The sequence below is a fragment of the Panthera leo genome, chromosome C1 (assembly GCF_018350215.1).
Source record: "Panthera leo isolate Ple1 chromosome C1, P.leo_Ple1_pat1.1, whole genome shotgun sequence".
Lineage (NCBI taxonomy): Eukaryota > Metazoa > Chordata > Mammalia > Carnivora > Felidae > Panthera > Panthera leo.
In genome coordinates, this window is record NC_056686.1 from 98801362 (window position 1) to 98824301 (window position 22940).

General features: G+C 47.7%; 1 long non-coding RNA gene across 3 annotated transcripts in view; it reads left to right on the plus strand.

Moving 5' to 3' along the window:
* The window catches only part of LOC122228507, a 37260-nt gene extending 17954 nt beyond the window's left edge, over positions 1 to 19306 (plus strand). For 2 of the 3 annotated variants that reach the window (XR_006206623.1, XR_006206624.1), the window contains 3 exons: positions 15013 to 15200; positions 16689 to 16807; positions 16903 to 19306. This is a non-coding gene — a long non-coding RNA (uncharacterized LOC122228507). The remainder of the gene's footprint in view (positions 1 to 15012; positions 15201 to 16688; positions 16808 to 16902) is intronic. The other variant, XR_006206625.1, reaches the window with a different exon arrangement.
* The last annotated feature ends 3634 nt before the right edge of the window (positions 19307 to 22940 follow it).

Consider the following 22940-nt stretch of genomic DNA (forward strand, 5'->3'; position numbering starts at 1 on the left):
GAATTTCAAACAGAGAGATTTAATAGAGGGGATTAGGTGTCTACAAACCTGTTGGGAAAGTGGGATTAGTGGAAGTCGGAGGAAGATGCTAGCTCTTAGGTTCACGACTGCAGCTGTGGTCCTACGGTTAAAAAAAGTTGTTGCTGCCGTCCAGGTCAGGAAACTGCAGAAAACTTCTACTGATGATCACGCCTGTCCTATGGCAGTGAAGCGGGTAGCTGACGAGGTCCCTTGAGAACTTGGTAAATCTTTGTTTCTGCCAAAGCCCAAGCACTGAGAAGCGGCTGCCGGAGACAGAAGAACACAGAACATGCTTCCCAGGCCCTTCCATTTCCCAATCTCCCAGTCTCAAGCAAGTGACTCTCATTGGCTGACAGCTAGTGGTGTTCAGATCCCTGGATATGAAGGAGCATGGGATGACCAGTCAATCCCCAGTCAGTCCCCAGGCTTCCAGCCCTTGTAATAACTATCCTTCTGTATGTAAGGCCCACAAAACACTTTCAAAATGAGCTGGGCTCTCCGAGCCCTTCACCCACCATTCTCCTCCACATACCCTGGATCCTAGAGGGTGCACAAAATGCATGCAGGTTTCCAAACATATTTTCCGTGCCTATGCACTTGTCCTACCACTCAAAAGTTAACTTTTGCTCTGCTTGGGAAGACCCTTCTTGTGCCTCCACCACTTAAACCCACCTCGCCCCATACCTACATCAGGCAGGACTGACCTGGATCTCTCAGAACTTCCTCGGCCTCTGGTTCACAGTTTTATTATGGCCACTTGTCCCAATGAATTTCAGCGTTTAGTCAAGGGAGCGATCTCTTCCAATAGACCTAAGTATCCCAAGGTGAGAGACCAAGGTTTATTTCATGTTTATGTCCCAGGGACTTACTACAGTGCTTGGAACAAATGGTGCTCATTGAAGATTTATCGAATGTATGAAGGACTGTGCCTACAAGGTCGCTAAGAGTAAGCACCTGAGGTCGAATGAGGAGCAGACACCTTTAGAAATAGGCATGCCACATATTCCCCAAAAGGGGGTCTAAACAGTGTCAGGATCTTGGAAGGACAAAAATTGTTTATAAATTGCTTCTTAATGCCAGCTCCAAGTTCTAAATTCTTATTTCCTATTTATGTTGACTTTTTCTGGTCTTTTCCAAGCTTTTGCCATCTGTCCTTGCTTCTGAAGTTTGCAGCACTGTTTCCCATTAAAATGTAATTCCCATGCCACATTCTGGTTGCCCCCGTCACATCAAATTAATGCAGTGATGGCTTAAGCTTCTGGGGAAATATGGGTCATTACACGTTGCTGACAGCAACCCTCACAGTGACATTGCAGCAGGGACAGAGAACATCTTAATAAATGATTACTTATACAAAATCAGCAAGCTCTTGAGTTTGACATGTCCTTAGAGAGCCAATCCTTTTGTAACACGAAAACGGAGATGGAGAATTTCCCATGATTCCTTAGAACTATGAAAACTTAGTTAGCTAGCTCCTCCCTTCCTTCTTCAGGTGGGGGCAGCCTGTATCGCTAGACCTCTGAGACTTTCCGGGACCCAGGATAGTGTTGCATGCAAAATAGGCAATTAACCAAATGTGTGTCCTATTTTTTAAATCCCTCAAAGCCGATACTGTGTGGTTCCCTAAAGGACATGTGCCCAAGGTAACCTGGAAAATCTTTGTTTTTCTTTGTAGCAGATACTGTATATTGGTTGACTCGGCATCCATTTCTAACTCCATTTCTCTCGTCCACTTGGCTTATAAAGCCCAGGGAGGCTAAGTACTTTTTCGGCTTCTCTGCTTTGGAAGTGACCAGGTGACAGTTTTAAAGTAAGAGAGATGTAAGCAGAAGCCTGCAGGAGTTTTCTGTGAACATTTTGCTTTCCCGATGGAAGGGACAAAGGAGGCTGATGCATTCCTTGCTCTCTTTTCTGTCTGGAGGGTGATGTGGGCTGCACCTACCTCAGCCTACTTGTCCTGGAAGGGAAAGGCCAAGAGAATGTCACTGTCGGCAGATATTGTGGAACCGCCAGACCATCACCAGTACCATCAACCTCCTGGCTTCTTGCTATTTGAGAGCAACAAACCGTTCTTTGGTTAAGCCACTGACTTTCTATTCCTTGCTTTGAAGAGCTTTTCTAAATACTCTATACTAACTCTATACTCTAAACTCTATACTAACTGCAGAACCCAGCTAAACAAGAGGGACAGGTCTGACAGATGTGGACCTTACCATTAATGTACTTTATAAGCTTAGTTTTATAATATTTTCTTGTCACCGCATTGAAGAAAAAAAAAAGGTTGTTTCAATGAATACGTAAAATTTGAAAACAAGGGAAACCAAAAGCAGTTGCTGTCTTACCTTGGCCTCATCGTTCGACATGTTGTTGACTTTTGTTTTAGCTGCATGGGATTGGGAGAATCCCAACTCACACACATGGGTGGTTGCAAATGTACAAAACAATGTAGCGAAAAACAGTCCAGATTCTGGAGGCAAATTCTGTGGGTTCAAACCCTGGGACTACCACTTGTTGGCAGAGCGCCTCGGTTTGTGTCTTCGTTTGCAAAATGGGCACATTGGCGGGAACCTACCTTAGAAAGGTGGTGGGTAGCTTACGTGCATCAATACCAGTGAGGCTCTAGAGTAATGCTGGATACGTCATGACAACCGTTAGCAATTATGAGAGATCCGGTGGTGCCCCTGCCTCTCCATTGCCTGTCTCTATCTGATATTTACTCAGATATCTGAAATAGACAAGTTTATTCTGCCTGGAATATTCAATACATAACTCAGGTTTAATGTCTTTGCTGACCAGTCATCTAGGATTAACCTAGAACCTTGACAAGGTAAACGTATTCAACCTTTGAAAGGAAGGGAAGCATTCAGATCTTAGAATAGATGCAAAACTATGTATATTGTGAAGGAAATCAGTGCCCTGCAACCTTTGTCCAATGGCCATCTGAAGACTGATTATTGCACTGTGATCTCACAAGGTGCTGAGCAAATGTACATTTTACCTGGCATTTAATTTCATAGGGCCCATGCATGCTGTGTTTGATACTCATAAATACAATGTCATATAAATAGACACAGGGAAGGCCTGCACTTAAAAAAACCCAAACAAGGGGCACCTGGTGGCTCAGTTGGTTAAGCGTCCGACTTCGGCTCAGGTCATGATCTCGCGGTTTGTGGGTTTGAATCCCGCATCAGGCTCTGTGCTGACAGTTCAGAGCCTGGAGCCTGCTTTGGATTCTGTCTCTCTCTGCCCCCTCTGCTGCTCAGACTCTGTCTCTCTGTCTCTCTGTCTCATTTCTTTGATTAAATTAAATTAAAAACCCAATCAATAAAATGGAAAGGACCAATAGGGCTGCCACATTCTGAATCAACAAACATTTACAAAATATTTATGGTAGGAGCTATATACACAGAAGCATGTAAAGCTGGAAGGCCCGATTTGATTACACTGGTTGTTTCCAGTATGTAAGTAAACATTTGGTGTGTGAAATATTTAACTGTGAATATGTTTAATTGCAAAACAAAATTCTAAGTGAATTTGAATCAAATATTGGTAGGCTCCTAAAGCATCCCTGCATGACTGTAGGTGTCCCTTGGTCAGAGTTTAAAAATCATCTAAATTATTCTTAAGGTCCCTTTTAAAATTGGAATTTTGAGTTATAGAGATTAATTCATGAGACTTTCCCCAACCCTTCCTGTTTTGGTCATGCATCCAGTTATACTGGTTCTTTATTGTCTGTAAGGTGAGTCTGTCTCAAAACTAATAGAATTATCTTACCTTAAGGCATTCTATAGAAGGTAGTTCCAGAGCATGGGGCTTATTATATTAATTAGGATGCTTTGGCCAAGTCATTATCAACTCAATTCAAAATGGCTTAAACAATTAGGGCATTTGCCATCTCACATCACATAAAGGGTAGGAGGGCAGCTCCTTAGTTGGCTAATTCAATATTTCAGCAACCTCATCAAGGGCCTAGGGTTTTTCTGTACTTTCTGCTCAGCTGTCTTCACCATGTCGACCATTTTTCCTGGTGGCCTCAAGATGGCTGCCACAGCTCCAGTGACCATATTTGGGCACAGCCATGTTCAGAGGTAGAAATGACATGTCTATATTCTTTTCGTTTTTTGTTTTTTTTTTTTAAGTTAAAAATCCTTTCCCAGAAGCAGCCCCAGAAGAGTTAGCCTCCAATCTTATTGATCAGAATCAAGTTACATGTTTTTTCTTTCTTTCTTTCTTCCTTCCTTCCTTTCTTTCTTTCTTTCTTTTTTAATGTTTATTTTTGAGGCAGAGAGAGACAGAGCATGAGCAGGGAAGGGGCAGAGAAAGAGGGAGACACAGAATCTGAAGCAGACTCCAGGCTCTGAGCTATCAGCACAGAGCCTGACGCAGGGCTCAAACCCATGAGCCATGAGATCATGGCCTGAGCTGAAGTTGGACGCTCAACCAACTGAGCCACCCAGGCGCCCCCAGTTACATGTTTTTTCTTAAGCTGATTCCTAGGAAGGGGAATAAAATTACCGTGATTGACCAGATTATCAAGATTGATGTGCTGGGCCTGGGAATAGGGCCAAATTCAGTAGAGCCCATGGCCACACTGAAGAATGTGCCTGTTGGAAAGCAAACAACACATTGGGCTTCTGGGTGGGAAATCGAAAGTGTCTGCAAGAGTCTGAAGGATGGCATTCTAAAGAGGACCAGCAATGCTACCTCCTGCCTGTCTGGCAAAAGACCCAGGAAGCAATTAGAATAAGAGAGCCACATTGTGTCTACACAGAGCTAAAAATTCCAGTAGAAGCAAGATTCAATTGATCTGAGTGTTGCACGTAGCCTTAGTCGGGAGGTTGTTATGCTGTGCTAAGAATTTAGTTTTGGTTTGTTGTGCTGCTGGTGTGTACGGGGGATAGGCGTTGCATGCATAACAAGCGTTAGCCAAACAGCTTTTCCTTTTCAAATGTTTTGTTTAATGTTGTGCTATCGTGAAAATGTTTATGAGTCTGCTGCAACTATGCCCCCTCCCAATCCCGAAAAAAAAGAGCACACGGGCACTTTCATGCAAAATCTGCAATAATTTTAGGAGATTCACTGATGCCCTGTCACTCATTCATGAGCTCAAAGTTATAGCCTTACAATATCATTGATTGGTATAGTGAAAAAAAAAAGTGCGATTTTGTGTGAGGAAAAGGAGTGAAACAGAACAGCAGAGTCAGGAAGTCTGATGCACTTTTGTTAGCTGTGTGGCCTTACTTGAAACTTTTTTAAGACCTCAATTTTACCTCTGTAAAATGGATCTACTGGAGTTATTTCAAACACCAAGTGGGTAATGTGTAAGATTGTTTTAAATGAAATAGCACTTTACAAGTGTTGGCTTAAAAACTTAATTGTCGATAAATCCAAATGGCGTGACGGCTCTTACTTCCAAATTGGATTGGCTGAATTCAAAATAGTGCACCCCATGATGTTTCAAGGAGCAAAGTTTCCTTCTCCACAAGCAAGGTCATTTTCAAACTCGTGGATTGAACCCAGTACCCCTTTTCAGCAGCTGGTTTGGAAAGAGGCACCAACAGAAACATCCCCAATGCACTAGGAAGTCCTCACTGCCTACGGGTGAAGTCGGGACATGCCAATCCTGGGAGCGAGAAAGAATGGAACAGCCTTCTAGATGCTCCTTCTCCACCTGTCCCAGGCTAGCAGCCACCCAGGGAGTCCTTGTTACCCTCACCACTGGCGCTACCCCTGCCCTAGCTTGGTCCCCACTGATAGCACACCCCCAGCCCCTCCCACCCTTTAAGGCAGGAATCCCACGGCTGCTTTTCTCACCATGGTATCTGTCTCCCATTCACCTTTTATTTCCCATCCTTCCTTTCTCTCAGCGTGAGAGGCTCAACTTCCTCTCTTGTTTGTATAACATTCTTCCCCTCCATGCCCAACTGCCTTGGCAGCCTCTCCTGCACCACTGAATGGCAAAATGCCCGTCAGAGTTTTCCCAGGGATCGATCAACGAAGAGTGTATTACAGACAGTGGCAAGCTGTCTGAAGCTCTGAGGTCTGGGGCAAACAGACCTGGTTCCTGCCTCCAGAGAGCATGCAGGCAGGTGCACAGAGCCCTTCTTGCCTCTTCCAGTACAAGTAGAGAGCTGACTGCAGGAATTAGGAGATTTTGCTGGGCAATGAAGAGCATTTGGACTGTACCCACACATGCCAGTAATAAAGCAAAAAAAAAAAAAAAAAAAGAAAAAAGAAAAGCAAAGAGAAAAGAAAACAGCAGATATATCAAAGTTATAATGATGCTGCTACCAGTACAGCTAGCCCCTGGAGCCCGGGGCCCATATTCCTCCGATAGGCGCTGGACCCATGCCACCTGCTTCTTAGGTCCAACCGATCCAATTGGTGGGGCAGCAGTCTATACCTGAGGGGCCCCAGGTCTTGCAGAAGGGGCAGTTTGTCTGCATTCTGTATGCCCTTGGCTTCACAGCTCCATCAGAGCACAGCATACTCCCCTGTGCTTCAACTCTACGGTTGTGACGCTGGGAGAAAGTGGTCAGTTCCCAGGCTCTTCCATGGCCATCAACACCCCAGCCCTGCACTCGTCAAAACAAGATGCCGAGCAAGCAGTGCCCCCCCCTTCCCGATTCCCGCTTGCTTCTTATCCCGCAAACTCCCAGCCCCCTGCCACGTGCAGCAACAGAAGTCAGGGAAACTGATGCCAAGAGGGCTTTCAGGATTCCCACCCATCCAGAGGGGGGCTGATGTCTGGAGGTCTGGGGAGAAGGCAGACCAGCCAGACCAGGCAAGGCGCAGGGAGCAGGGCGGCTTGGCAGGTGGCTTCCGTCCTGGCTTCAGCACCAGCGCAGACCAGCGCTTGTGACAAAAATGGCTTATCTCCTCAGCAGGTCTGCTGGGGGCCTCCTTCAGATTCATAGTGCCTTGGGATCAGAGGGAGAAAAAAAGATCAGCTGCAGACGAGCAGCCTTTCCCTCCTTGTCTGAATGCTTCCTGGCTTAATGAACACTGCTGGGACACACTGGCTGTCTGGATTATGGTGACATAGCTGCAAAGATTATTCTTTTAACAGCTGCCCTCACCATCAGAACCATCTCCATGAGCAGGCACTGTCTCTGCAGACTCTGATCTGACATTTCACCCAAGGGCCCCCTGCTTGTCTCTCTCTCTCTCTCTCTCTCTCTCTCCCCCCCCAAGACTTCGTTTTGCTCTAGGTCTGAGATGAGCTGAAAATGTTAATTCCTGCCACCATCTCCCGACTCACAAGGGAGCTTCTGATGATTGGTTTCTCTCTTCCTCTCTACAGACAGAATGATCTTGTTCCGTTTTTGGTCCTTGCGGGGCTGTTACGGAGAGCTTCGTTTTTGCTCATCTCTACCTTCTTTATGTGCTTTTGATTCAACGTGTTGAACAAAAGCATCGCTGCAAATTTATGATGACCCTATTCATTTCTTTTCAGTGTTCCTTCTTTATTTTTTTCGCCTCTCAACTATGAGGACGTGTTCAGATTTTGCTTAGTCCCTGAGGTCTAATCGTGGAGGTGAAAACGCATTGCCTTAGGTGTCGCTAAGCCTCTGTGTGCTCGGATCCAGACCTGCCACTCGCTAGCGGCATGGCACTCAGTTAGCCCCCTTGAGTACTCTTTCCTTTAGCTAGGCAGTGGGAATAAAAGAATCTCTTTTGCCTCTCTTAGAAGGATGTCTTGAGGATAACATGAGGTGACAGGTAAAAAAAGAGAGCGCTAAAAACTAGTGTAAAAATCATATTAATTTTCACGTGTTGGGTGTTACACTATACCGGCCACTAAGCTAAGCTCGTTACCTACTATTATGTATTATTTGGTTTCAACCTCATGACATTGCAATAAGGGGTAGTGTCCTTTCTCTCTGCATTTGCTGCTGAGTACCTTGAGGCTTAAGTAATTGGCCTGAGATCACACAGCAGGTGAAAAGGGAAGAGCCTGGATCTGGACCAAGTCTGTTTGGCACCAGACTGGGGGCTCTTAACCCCTGCACCATCTCGAGACCATCTGAATTGAAGGTGCCATCGTCCCAGATGCTGGTGATGTCTGTAGAACTCTATTCCAAGCAGTCAAGTGATTAGAAGACAGTGAACGTCCCAGCATAATCTACAAGGGGCTATTCATTGAATAGCTGGCTAGAGAGGAGTCCTTTGCCAAAATTTTGCCTGAGTTTCTAGAATCAAAACTCTCACCATTGACCAAGGGGGCAGCATGGTGTGGAGGTAATTAGCATCCTTGTCTCCAATTAAAGAGGCCAAACTATGACTGTGGGCAAGCCAGTCACTCTGGCTCTCTGGCCTTCTACATCCTCACTATGAAGAGGAGGAGTTTGGATGAGAAAACCATTAAGGTCCCTATAAGTCATAATAATAGTAATAGCTAATATTTGGTAAGTGCTTACTAAGTGCCAGGCTTTTTCTAAGTGCTATGTTCAGTCTTGTATGATTTTCATAACAACCCTAAGAGGTAGGTGCTCCCTTTTTTGTAAGTGAGGAAACAGGCACAAAGTGGTTTGCCCCAAATCACATCGAGTCAGGGGCAGAGCTGGGCACCTGCCCGCTTAACCACTCCTCTTTCCTTCCTCTCTAATTTCTAGAAATTCTGTTATCTTGGATGGATGGGGAACTTCCTTATGGCTGGCCCAGTTTTTTATCAACTCTAGATAAAAAAAATAGTGCCTGTTTTTAAACACTCCGTCACACTGCCTAGGACATAGTAGGTGCCCGGCAAATATTTGCTTACCTGACGTTTTTTATCAGAATAAGCCAAAGATAATACACAGCATGAGCCCATGCAGTTCTTATCTTGACAAAACAACCCATAAATAAATGAAGAAATAAATGAATAAATAAATAAATAAATAAATAAGTGTGTGTGTGTGTGTGTACACAATCCCAGTTGTAGAAACTTGATTATTGACTTTGGCAATCCTTTCTCCATCTCTCTGTGCCAAGAAAGTTATTAGAATTGAATTGAGAGAGGCAGGGGCACAAGAATGGCCAAGACAAGATGCTGAGTAGTTGAAATTAATGACTCGTGGAGCTGATCTCCTGCCAAGGGCTACACCAGCTCCCGGGAGGAATCCACCACTCTGGCCAGTGGCCCAGCACTGCGGAAGCTGCAGGTCAGGTTTCTGGAGGGGACTCCCAGGTGGTTGGGGACCGACAGGTGTGAGAAGAAGGAGAAGGGCACTCTTCCCATTACCAAGGGCCAGATAGGCCAGCACCTACCAGTCTGAGAACAGTGAGGCTTTGCTAGGCCCTTGTCCACCCCTGGCTGTGGAAAGAGGAGAGGAGGCAGCGAAGGGGATGGAAGAGAACACAGTGTGATTCACAATCCGTCTGTGACAGGAAGACAGAGTGGCTTAATAACCCATAGCCGGATGAATGGAATATTCCTTCTTTCCCCTGGCAGGGCTGGGCCTCTGGTGCCATCACCCATAAAATGGACAGCCACCCAAGGAGCCGTGGAGCTAATTAACAAATATGTCCCCAAGTGTGCCAGAACCCAGTCCACTGGAACTGTAAAGATGGAGAGTGTTTAGACACAAGCTTAATGAGGAAAACACCAGCAGGGCTACTTAGCATCTCCTCCATTCACCTTCTCCTGCTCGGCCAGCTGCCTCCCATCTCCTGTGTCGGCGCCCAGCATCTTCCTTTCTTTTGCGTTTTCCGTCCTTCACCCACCAACCATGAAGCATGGAAGCCACCAGTTAAAGCTTGTGGCCAAGTTTCTGAGAGTGATTGCACCTTTATAAGCCTCTAAGAAGCTGCTAGCAAGGGTATGGGCTTTTATTAGTTGAGTTGTGTATATATTTGCTTCTCAGTGTACACATTTTCCACAACAGGAATAGTAACATGTACTGAGCCCCTCTTACATGTCAGGCACTCTTTTAAACGCTAAGAGTACTTAGGGAATCTGTGTAATTCAAGAGCGACCGACCTAGCAATACTGTTGTTGGAGGTTCTCCAACAATCCTACATCACAATACAAAGTCCAAAGCTCCGCTCACTTGCCCAGAGTTTTAAATGAGCTTATGGTTCCCAATCAGATAACTAGATCCATACTCTTAGTCACAACTGGATATCCCACTGCTACTGAACATCTAAGGAGAGCTGACTATGTGGAAAATAAATACCAAAACAAACAACAAACAAATGAAGCAGTATGCAGGGAGATGTGAGAACATGGGAGGAGAGGAGAATTAATGTTACATTTATCACGTCTTTACAGAGAGAAGATACTGCATCCAAGAAAAAAGAACAGGGTGAAACAAAAAAGGATCATTCAGAAGCCAAGATGAAATTCTTGGAAATTAAAAACAGCAGAGATGAAAAATTCAACAGTGAATCTCTCAGAAAGTATAGCAAAAAGTCAAAGAGATTTAAAAAATCAGAAAAGAAAGCAAAATTAAAAGACTAGTTCAAGAACTCCAGTCTGTAAATAAGAGGAGTTCCAGAGAGTGAGAGAGAAGAGAACAGAAGGCAGAAAGGAATTAATTCCAAATGAAATTATTTCCCCGATTTTCCAAGAGATTAAAAAAAGACACATGTTTTCAGCTTCAAAGAATACATCAAATGTTGGGTCACCGTGAATGAAAATAGATTCACACTGAGGCATGTCATTGGAAATTTTCCAAAACTTGGAGGAAATAGTGTTTACGAGATTCTAGAGAAATAAGTCACATGTGAGAGTCAGAAATGAGAATGGTTTTGGACTTCTCAAGAGCATCACTGCTCTTGAAATGAAAAAGAAAATGGGGCAACGCATTCCACATTCTGAAAGGAAATGCTCTCTAACCTAGAGTTCCATACCCAGCCAAATTACCAAGAAAAAAAAAAAGCCCAAAGATAGAATAAAGATATTTTCAGACATGCAAAGTCTCAAAAATGTATTTCCCAGGCAGCCTTTCTCGAGAAAGGGAAAGATATAACAGGAACAGAAGTTTCAATACCCTGGAGAGAAGTAAAGGGAATTCTCAGGAGAAGGGAGAGAAAAGATCCCAGGAGGACATTGCACACCAGCCATGGAGGGCAGCAGCCCAGATTGGTACAACACCAGTCAAGAGGCAGGCATGTTGAGGTGCCCAGAGTCACTGTACTGTCTTTCCAACCCATGGACAAAATGCTCAGGTAAGCTTGGCCCATATTCTTTACTATGGGCTGTGCTCTCCTCCTCGCCTGCTCTCTCGCTGAGCTTGTCTGACCCCACAGAAGAACTCTGCAGTGACCCACTCCTAAGAGTTAAAGTAGGCGAGGAACTTAGATGAACTCAGAGGCGGAATCCACAGAGCAGTCCATTTTCCCTGACAATTTCTCTTCCCGTAGGAAGAGGCCACAGAAGCCCATGTGCACAGGAATAGTAAAGGGATCTGCAGACAATATGGGATGCAAAGAGTGTTATAATAACCAACGATATCTGCTAAGCCTACAATTGGTATGAAAGTCTTCAGCAGCTTGAAGTGTGAATAGGAACTCAGCTTTTAGATGTTCACATCCCACTCTCTCCTGAGTTATATTCAGCTGAAGATGCTCTATGCTTGGATTCCAAGGTCACACTCACATATTCAGCCCCTGTTCCCAAAGTAGGCTCTTTGTGCAAGCATGGTGGGTCCAGACAGAGAGGCTTCTCTCCACAGGTGCTTACTGTGTGGGAGTCAGCACTCCTGTGTCAACTATCTAGGTCCAAGCACTGAATTCAATGAGTTTCTCTGGGGAGCCTTTGGGCCCTTTCCTGACAGCTAACACCACTTAGAACCATCTCAATAACTGCAAAGATGATAAACATGTCAGGGGCTAGGACTTCTAGGTTCCAAGAGGTTCCTTGACTTCAAGCAATTTGGCCCATTTTCTTGCTACGGGTATTTAACAGGGCAGGCTTTGTCGCCCAGGGGTTTCTGTCCCTTCTTTGCCTTCTAGGTAATGGATGTCTGTGAGGCTTACCTGGAGGGTGTATAGTCCAGCGACTTGAGAGCAAAATCTCACTCCGAGACGATGTGTCATCTCCAGCCAGACAGAAAACAGGTGAATGTAGTAAATGGCAGTTTCTTTTGCTACAGTTTCACCTAAGCTGGCCCCGCCCTGCCCTGCAGGAAATGAAGTCACAGACTCGTTAACTTTCTACTCTGCGTTAGGGCTCTTTGTATCCATATCTTCTTTTAGACTAAATTCTTTGAGGGCAGAAGTCCTAAGTGATGATTCTTTATTTCCCCCATCCCACCCACCCCCAGTGCGTAGGACGTGCCTGACCCAGTGACTGCTCACCATATATTTACACAGTGAAAAAAATGAATACATAATTGAATTAATGCTGACTCCTGTGACATCCAAGATACATATGCCATGTTGTTAGGCTAAGGCAGTTCTGCCAGCTCCTGGGAAAAATGAGATCCATAACTGAGTATTAGAATAAAATCTCATGAATCTGGGTGTAAGGTGAGAAAGCCTTTCTTTTTTTTAAGTTCGTTTCTTTTGAGAGAGAGCGCGCAAGCAGGGGAAGACCAGAGAGGGAGAGAGAGAGAATCCCAAGCAGGCTCAGCACTGTCAGCACAGAGCCCGATGCGGGGCTCGCTCTCAAAAACTGTGAGATCATGACCTGAGCTGAAATCAAGAGTCGGAAGCTTAACCGAATAAACCACCCAGGCGCCCCGAGAAAGACTTTTTAAATTAGTGACAATTGTACATGGTAAAATTACTTATAAAGAAATTCACTTATTTTATATACACAAATTTACCTTAACTCAAACTAGGCCGACTAGGGGTTCTATAACGGAAGTCTTAGAGGATTGAGGAGGGATGTGTTACATAGTCATTGTTAACGGATCGATAGATACGTCCGATGTGTTGGGGTTCTTGAAAGCAGTTGCTTTTTTCAGTGTTTTAAGCGTTCCTCATAGAATCGTGTTTTATTTTAAAATACTGTGGAGCGGAGCACTCCTACGTCGTGAGTGGGGATGTAAGTTGGCCCAAATACCTCGGCAGCATCTGCTAAAGCTGAACGGACGTCTACCCTGTGACCCTACGGTGCCACTCTCGGGTGTGCTGGGGCCCCACCACACACACACAGGAATGTTCATGGCAGCGCTCTTTCCAGGAGTCCCAAACTATAGTAAACCAGTAGCCAAACTGGGATCTATCAACAGATAGAAACACCATGGTGGACAGCTCATATTTACACGATGGAATACTTCCCAGCAACAAAAAAAGAACTTCCTAACCATTGCCCGTCACAAGAAACGTATTGTTGAGAGAAAGCAACTGCATTGCAAAAGGACATACACCACGTGATCCCAGCCGTAGGACCAAGAGCAGGCAAAGGTGCATAACCGCAGAGGTCAGAATGAAAGATTATTTTGCGATGAGGCACCACCTACGTGGGCCACAAGAGAACCTTCTAGCGAGCCGGAAATATTCTCCAGAGTTGAAGTAGTAGATTCATGGGTGTATACATATGGAAAAATGCATCAAACCATATACTCTTTGTGTTCTTTACTGTATGTAAGTTGTACTTCAATTTTAAAACAATGCTGCAAAACTCAGTTCCCAAAAAAAAAAAAAAAAAAAAAAAAAAAAAAGCACCTCGAATTTCAACAGAGAAGTTTCAGGTGCGGTTCCTTCCTGCCTCCTTTGTTTTTCCGGTAAGCCCTTCTCCTCCCACCTCCTTGGCTTGCTGTCCTTGGTGGGCTTCTTTTCCTCTGCCCGGGGCCATTCTGTGGTGGAACCCTCCGTGTGCTCCTCTGTTCCTGCTTGGGTCCTCCCTTAGCAAGCTTTCACCTCCACCTGCTGTTGTCCCTGCGTCCTGACATCTCCAGACCCCACCCTTCTGCAGAGCTTGGATCTTGAGATACACAGCCTGCTGGCTATCTCTGTTTGGCTGCCTCATACAAAAATCAAGTACAGTCTATCCAAAACTTACTCGTTATTTTCAGTGTGACATTCTCCCTTTAGCACCCAGCTACCATCCAATGAATGGTACCTCCATCCACTCAAAGAAACCAAGAGGTCATCCCCGACCCTCCTCTTTTCTCCCTTTGCCATGTGCCTCTAGCAGCAAGAGCCATTGGTCCCACCTTTTGAGTAACCTCAGGACTTTGCTGTAGTCCCCAGTCATGGTCTCCTGGATGTGGGGAGAGTCACCTGACTCATGCGCTTGTTTAGAGTTTCGCCCCCACCAACGCACCCCCTGATCATCTCCCTACAATGAGAAACTGATTATGCCTCATTCCAGCTTCCCTTGCATGACCAGCGCCCCGCGCCTTAGCTTGGACCACCACCCTCAATGCCCGTCTTTGTCTTATGTTCTTTGTCTTACGTTCCAGACTCGCCTCCTGCCCCCTTTATCTCAGGCAGCCTGAGTGAATTCTAGCACTTCTCCAACTGTTTCACACTCCCTGGTCTGCGGAAACCCCTCTCTGCCTGTTTTCATTGCCACGGGGGAGCTCCTGGCTGTCCTTCACATCCTGACTCCTCCAGGTGCAGACGGACCCCCGTTTCCCTGCTCCCATAACACCCACAGCAGTGGAACTATTGGGCCGTTTTCGCCACTGGCTAAACTCTCAGGAGGCAGGGTGTTTTGTCTTCTCCGTCCTCGGATCCTAAGATCATGGCTCAGAGCTGGTGCTCAACAAATTGGTTGCGTAAATGAGCAAAAGCTCAGTTGTTAGGTACAAAGGCTTTTTTTTGCATCAAAGACACACAGCTCAGCAAGTGCATTTCTAGCACCGTCACTGTTTCTATTTCTGAATCTAATTGCTAGTACACAAAACCGTTCAGGGCAGAAACTGCAGTAGGTGAAATGGTCCAGCCGCTCCCTTCCAATGCAAATGTTCTGTGCTCTTGTGAAATTTGCTGCCGTTTCAAAAGGGTGTAGGCCTTTGGAATTTTAAGCAGGAAAGAAAAAATTGCTGTCCAGTGTTCTGCCTGGGAGATTCTCACCCCACTTTCTCCAGGAATGCCTCCTCCTTTCTCTCCCAGCTCAGATGGACAGCACTGAAAAATCACAAATCTGAGAAACCCAGGACGATCCCATGGGCATGGAGATTGCTGCATGGGCCAGAACCCAAGGCCCAAGGGCACAGAGTTCGCCTTCTCTAGACCTTGCCAAACGCTGGCCGTCCTTCCTGGTGGCAAGTTCAGAGGATCACGGCACACCCCCCACAGAGGTCAGCCAACCATGAATTTACCTAAAACTCCTTTTGACGTACTTTTAGGCCTCCACCCAACTCCCCGTTGGATAATGAATTCTGTGGGTTTATTACTTGCTGGCAACAGAATAGCATTTCCTTTCATTTGACCTACAAGTCCCCTTGCTCCAATGTCACCAATCCCTTCCGAAATTCCGATGCTGAGATTGTGTGGGACAAGGACTTGCTGCCCGAGCCCTGTCTGCCCTTTGGGGCGTCGTGGACACTTCGAGCAGCCCCTCCCAGCCTTCAGCTTTCCAGACTGGAGTAAATATATGGTGTCTGGAAGAAGGCCCTGAACACAATAGATATTGAATAATGACGATGGAGCTGAATGATGATAAGGACTGCCTTTAAAAGGGGACTCAAGTTCTTGCCACGAGCCTGAGATGTGAGAAATCACTAATAAATCATCGCCAAACACAGTGTAGAGAGAAAATGAGTGGGTGTGCTTCGGGCCCCCTTGGTCCAGGGCCACAGGCTCATCTGTTCCCCCACCACCGGCTGTTCTGGTTTCCCAGCAAGGAGCCTTCCCTCTGTGCGCGGGCAGCCTGCCTGTGCGAGAGGGCAGGACACTGGGCCAAACCTCTCTGAGGACAGCGTCCTTGCGTCGGACGATTGTGCAAGGGGAAACCTAGTCTGTGCCCGGCTCCTGGTTGACGCTGGGCACTGCTCTAGGAGCTTCGCAGGGGTCACGCGCTTTAGCCCACAGGCTAATAATCCTAGGAAGGATGTTGGGGTCCCTGTTATACAGGTGAGGAAACTAAGGCTCCAAGAAGCTGGGTAACGTGCCCAGGATGCCAGAAGCAGTGGATCCGGGCTTCAAAACCAGACCTGATAGAGCCCAAATCCCATCCTCTGTTAGTGATACTCCCTTGTCCCCTACCCAGGGGACCGTGTGGCCCCATATGACCCTCCCATCCTATGGAGGCCGGGGTTTTGTTCCTGTTCCAGGCAGCAGGACTGATCCCCTTACTGCCAGTTCCATCCCCCATACACCCCGACGGCCGTAGCCCACCCAGGCCCACAAGGTGCCTCATGAGCTGGCCGGGGGCCCCTCCTTTCCTTTTCCTTGCCTCATCTGCTTGCAGGAAGCAGAGGGGCAAGATGGTAGCAGTGACTCATTGCTAGAAGAATAAATCTGGAGTGGGGGCAGCCCCAGTGGCATGGCTGGATGCTGTGACAATGGAAGAAAGTCCCCTGAGCTTTGGAAGGGCGTTGCCTTTTGCTGCTACACAACAAAGGCAGAGAAAGGACAGCAGCCAGGGGTGGGGGCGACGATGGAGGAGAGCCAGAGTAGGGACTGCACCACTTGCCGGGGTGGAAAGGGAAGTCTCCAGGGGTTGGAGACTTTTCTGTAGCTGTAATTTGAGCCATTTGCGGTGCTGGGCAAATCGCAAGGTTTTGGGCTTTTATTTTTTTTTTTTCTGGGTTTTTTTTTTTTTTTTCACTCCTGTTTTTATTTAGCAGGTGGATCTGGCCTTCACACATGATGAGCTTTCTCCACGTCCTCAGCTGGGAATGCACAGGACCCCATGTTTCGATGGTTTAACCTATGTATGAGGAAGCCCGCCCAGGCAGATGCGGTGAGGCGGCTGTGTTCTGTCCCCAGGTGGGTTCCAGCTTCTGATAAGTAACAGATAACAGGTGTCACTCTGCTTCCTTTTACCCTTCCCCCCAGGCTCCCTCAGGGCCTGGCCAATGGCTGAGATGGGGCACCGAAGACAAACGGGTGTCGGCGAGGTGCCGGGGAGCTTACCAGACAGACAGCTATCCAGGCAGCTCTCCCGGCGGGTGTTCCCGCACCACTCTTCAGGGGTCACCCTGCCCTCGCGGTGGTGTGGCAGAATCATAGCCAGGTTCTAGAATGGAGAAAGGAGCCTGAAGCATGGGTAGGCCAGAGGAAGAGGGCGATGGACACCTCAAAGGGCATCATATTCCCTGAGCATCTCATGCTATGGGCTGAATTGTGTTCCTCAGAATCCTTATGTTGAAACCCTAGTCCCCAAGGTAATTTGGAGACAGGGCCTATAAGGAGACAGTTAATGTTACCCGAGGTCCTAAGGGTGGAACCCTGATCTATTAGGATCGGCGTCCTTAGGAGGAAAGACACCAAAGAGCTTGATTCCTCTCTCTCTCTCTGCTCTGTGAGGGCACAACAAGAAGGTGGCCCCATCTGCAAGGTAGGAAGAGAGATCCTACCAGGAACCAAAATGGCCCCAACCCTTCGGTCTTGGACTTCTAGCCGCCAGAACTGTGAGAATTCCCAGTCTGTGGCATTTTGTTAGAGCAGATGGATTAGACTCATGCAACCACCGAGATGGCAATTGCTGACAGATCAGGCTGACCTTCAGTTTCCCCCCTGCTTCCAGCAATGAAATTTCATCCTAGTCTCAGCGACCATTGTGCCACAATATCACTTTGTGAAAATGATGGCAAAGGTGCCACTTGTGGAGAATCTGCGCAGGGGAGGGATTTCTCTGCCTCATGCCGCACCAGGCCATGCCTCTGGTGAGGCCTGGAAAGCCAGGTCAGGCCCCAGCGGTTTCATGGAAGCCAGCCCCAAGCCTGGTTGCTCCACTCCGGGGGCACCTAGAACCTTCCAACCATGACTGTAACATCCCAGAGAACGGACTCGAGCCCTGCCTCATCCCACCCCACCCCACTGTCCAGGACAGCACTCGTGCCAACACGAGGGCCCCCCCCGGAGTGTTCTTCCCACAGCCAGAGTCACGGGCCACCCACTTTGCATCCCTCCCTGCAACAATCCTGAAAGATAATGTAGCTCCCAAGGACCCCAAACTTTCCATGTTCCCCACGTCTTAGGGAGCTCAGTGTATGAAAAGGCTGGCTCTACACGCTGGTTGTGATTTATAAGAAGACTCAGCAGAATTCCTTTCACTAGGCCCTTCCTTCTTTTCTATCAAAAATACAAGGCTTTAAAAAACTTGTGTTTTTCCTTGAATTCCTCAATCAAATGTATGCTCTGTGAGATAAAGGAATAGGAAGATTTGAAGCAGGTATTGGAGTTGATCCCACGAGAACAAGCCAGCCTTGGGCCTCGGGAACGGCTGGCTAGAGCCCACAGTAGCCACTGAGAGGGAAAGGGGGAGAGGAGAGAACGGCCGAGGGTGTCACGCACCAGGAAGCCTGGCGCTCGCAGTTGGGCAGTGCTAGCGCTCCGACCCCTCGGTCACCCTCTGATGTCATCTGAGCCCATCATGTATCCAGTTCTGGCGGCAACCATGAGCATCTCTGACCACAGGCAGTGTGTGCCAGGAGGCTTTGTCCCATCTGTCCACGCCTGCCCTCTGCCTCTGCTTTTGGCCACCAAGATTGAAAACACGCCCCCGAGCCCTACAGCCCAGGGGCACCAAGCGACCCACACAGATGCATTCCGCTCAAGCTGCCATCACAGAAATGCACTTGTGGTGATCCTTCCTCTGCCTCCATGAGAGTGTTGAGTGACCTGGTTCTGGGAGCCCCTTATTTTCTCCTTGGATCCCAGACACAAATAAGAATAAAGCTTGCTTACATGCCGAGGACGTTTCTGAGCTCTGGTGCCCGCAGAATTTCCTAGGACTGAGAACGCAAGTCTGTCATTATGGTATTTGCAGAACCAGAGACTGTATTTAAGTCTTCAAGAGGATGCTTATTATAACCCCTTTCTTGGGACTCTCATGCCAAAACACTACATGAATAGTCTTTTTCAAGGAAATTTGCCAGGGAAGGCAGCAAGCATCTGATCACATAGGAATAGTTTTGGGTCGATTTCAAGCTGTAGAGTCTAGGGGAGAAGGAAGTTTTCCTGACGGCTGCCCTGGGGAAGGAGAATCCACACGGGGCTGTGTATTGCACAGGCTGCCATTGAGGGACTGCCATCTTCAGAAATTATGACGGGAACAGTGGGCCTTGGAGTTGAGCATGGTTGACAACCTTTCCTGGCACGCGAAGTGGGTATCCACGGAAGACACTGAATCCTGATTGAAAGATTAATGATGGGGAAAACCAGTGCCTCAGGGGATAGACGAGGGTTCTGAGCTCTTCTGGGGGAGAAAGCAGACACCCAAGCCGGACACATTGAACTTCCAAAGGAGTCACGTTGGGGTGGGAGGAACCTTCTCTCCAGTAAAGTTTCTATTTTTTTTTTTAATGTTTATTTATTTTTGAAAGAGGCAGAGACAGAATGCGAGTGGGTTAGGGGCAGAGAGAGAGGGAGACACAGAATCGGAAGCAGGCTCCAGGCTCTGAGCTGTCAGCACAGAGCCGGATGCAGGGCTCGAACTCACCAGCCGTGAGATCATGACCTGAGCCAAAGTCGGACACTCGACCGACTGAGCCACCCAGGCGCCCTGTAAAGTTTCTATTTTTAAAGACTACTTCCAAAACCATTTCCATTGCTCAGTGGTCAAAAGCTATTCTACCATTTTGAATTTCTCTTTGTTTTAAAAACTCATAATGTCATTAGAGAAAGTGCATCCTACATCATTAATATCACTACGATACATTAGCACATTAAAAAATCCAAAACATTGTATCTTTTCTTTTTATCCTCTATTACTTTGCCTGTGGGGAGGTAAGGAAGTGCCATGCACAAAGTCATGCTCTAGGAAGATTGATCCGGAAATGGTAGAGACACGGAGTCAGGGAGGTGGCTCATTTCTTCCTTTCTTCAGTAAACATTTATTCAGCACTTGCCATGTGTCAGGTGTATAAAGATGGTTTCTTCCCTCCATGTCATTTTAGGTCCCCCAAGAAGCAGACTCCAAAACAGAATACAATGTGCAAGAAATGTACTGGGGAACATGCCTATGGAAGATGCAGGAGGGAGGAGCGGGGGCCAGTGGGGAGAGTCCTCAGATGGTGACACAAGTCTGACATCTGTGAAAAGAGAGTGGGAGGAAGAGTAGCGGACTTCAAGGCAGTTGGCAGAAAGTCTTGACTGGGCCAACAGAGAGCCTCCCAAGCCGAGGCTGCCAGTTGGAGGAGTCCATATGGGGCAGGAATGGACCGCTGCAATACCCTGAGTGTGCTGGTTGGTTGAAGGCAGACTGGCAGAGATCTGAACGCCATGGTGGGATCCAAAAGGCAGCAACTGGAGGCTGTCTACATTTCCCACAGTAGGTCCCTTTGAAAGAGATCTGGGGTGGAGCATGTCCACGGCCTACACGGCCTTCCAGAAGCTCTTGATTTCGACCTATAAACATATGCATCACAACACTACTCCAAGCCTGCAGACTAGCCTTGGGGGTTTGGTGCCCATCCCATGCTCAGTCGGCTGCAGCCTGGGTTGTGGATAGGCCCCCAGGATAGGGCACAGCTGCTTAGACAAGGGAGGGTTGTGTGTGCAGGTAGGCACTGCCCACAGGCCCAGTACAGTGGGGAGATGGCCAGACACAGTCATGTGCAAGACGCAGTGGCAAGAAGGAGGGAATTAACTAACTTCTTGTGAAGGGAAGGCCAGGGAAAGGTTCGGCATGAACAGATATAGCCGTTGGGTTTAAGAACGTGGCTGGAATTTATCGCACACACCGGAGGAGATGCGGTAGAATCAGACTCATTGCAGACCCGGATTCCTATCCTGGCCCTGACACTATTTGCTGTATGACCTTGGGTCAGTCTCTGCCATTCTTTTTTGTTTGTTTTTAATTTACTTTGAGAAAGAGAGAGAGAGAGAGAGAGAGAGAGAATCCCAAGCAGGCTCCATGCTGCCAGCACAGAGCCCGACGCAGGGCTCGATCTCACCGACCGTGAGATCATGACCTGAGCCAGAATCAAGAGTCAAGTGCTTAACCGATGAGGTACGCAGACACCCCGGCCTCTTTGCTTCTTTTAAGCTGCAGTTTCTTCATCTGTAAAATGGACATCATGCTAGTATCTGTTTTACAGAATTGTTATGATGACACATAAGTATTCATGAGCAGAGTGCCTTGGCCTAGGGTGCGTCATCAGTAAATGGCAGCAGTTAGTATTCTTGCCTTTAATATTTCCGACATCCCAGACATTGGAAACGGCCTGTCCACAGGTCAGACAGGACACAGGGCAGCCAGTCCAGGGAGCTGCTGGTGGTTCTTTGTGGCTGGATCACCGGGCGCAAGCAAAAATGTGCTAGAAACCAGGCCTCATCAGATGCAAAGCCTTATGTGCTGTGTAAGATATTTCAGATTTCACACTAGGTTATGAGATGCTATTAAAGGATGTTATGTAGGGGGGCAGAGGATCAGATTTGCATTTTAAAAGTTTCCCTCTGGCAGCAGGGCATCCAGCGGGGTAGAGGGAGAAGGGACTGGAACGGGGAGATGGGTAAGAAGGCTTTTGCACGAACCCAAGCAAAAGATCAGAGGACCCACAAAAGGGAGAAGAGAAGCAGATTTGAAAGATATTTGGGAAGAAGTGACAGGTGACTGAAACCAGGTAGGTGCATGGGTGAGGGAGGCATCTTGGGTGACAGGGACGCCTGGTTGTTTGGTTTGGATGACTTGGTGGTTGGAGGTACAACGCACCCATAGCAACTAGAGGGCAGGACCAAGGTGGGGGCAGAGACAAGGCCGTTGAGTCTGGGCGCGTTGCATCTCTGGCGCTTGTTGGACGCCCCAGTGGGCCATTCTCGCAGACAGTTGGATGGACGGACCTGGGGTCCATGAGTGGTCTGGAGGCACTTGGAGGTTGGCGGCACAGTCCAGGTGGGGGTCTGAATGAGAACAACAGCGGGAAGAGTAAAGAAGAAGGTCAGTGCAAGGACAGTCACAGGGCCTGCGTGATTCACATGGGCATCTCGTTGGTAACCGCCACATGATTGAATGTGGGAATATGCTGCCTCCTAAAGCCCCTAGAATCCACAAAGATCCTGAAAGAATAAACAACCATCTGGATTGAAAGAGTGACGTCAGCTCGGCCTGAATAATTAAAAAGGATTCCTATAGTTAATCAGGCTGGAGGGACACAGATAAAAGCAGCTGCAGAGTTAACGGGAGACCTTGTTTCTCCAAAGCCACGCAGTGGCTGTAAAATGAGTGACCAATGGTGTCCCAGAGCCGCCTCGCTATTCCATCCAGTACCGAGGGCACCCAATTGCCAGGCCGCCCTCACCTCGTGACTGCACCCCAGCCCACCACTTCCGCTGATCCCACCCCAGAAAGCAACCCATCCACGACAGGTCCAGGTTCCCCTGTGGCCCTCCCGGGACGCTTCAGGGTCACCACCCTTCTGGATGATGCTCCCCTCCTCCCTCTTGGCCACCTGCTGCTCTAGAGTGAAACAAACCCATGAATCTGACTGTGTGTTCTGTGGCTGATTTCGGATGACAATATGCTCCCCAGCAGGATCGGTGGGGATCATAGAACCCCTGCTTGGAATGAAGCATAAGGGGACCGACGACTTTAATCGGAAGTCTGCAGTGGGAGCAGGCCTGACCTCACCTGGCTGCACTTGTCGGCCGGCCCGCGCTCAGAGAACTGCTTCTCGTCCAGGCCGCACCTCAACAGGGACACAGGCAAATGGGGCCACATTCCAGGGAGAATGATGGTGTGCTCAGATAACTCAAAGTAAGTCACATGAGGAATGCTTGTCAGAACCGGAGGGAACACAGTCTTTGAAGGGAAAATGCAAGAAAACTGTCTTCTGTTATGTAAGAGGCCATAATATTGAACAGGGATTAACAGGCCTGGGAGGATAGAGCAGGACCCGTGATTCTGTCCTGGGCAGGACCCAGGCCCAGGC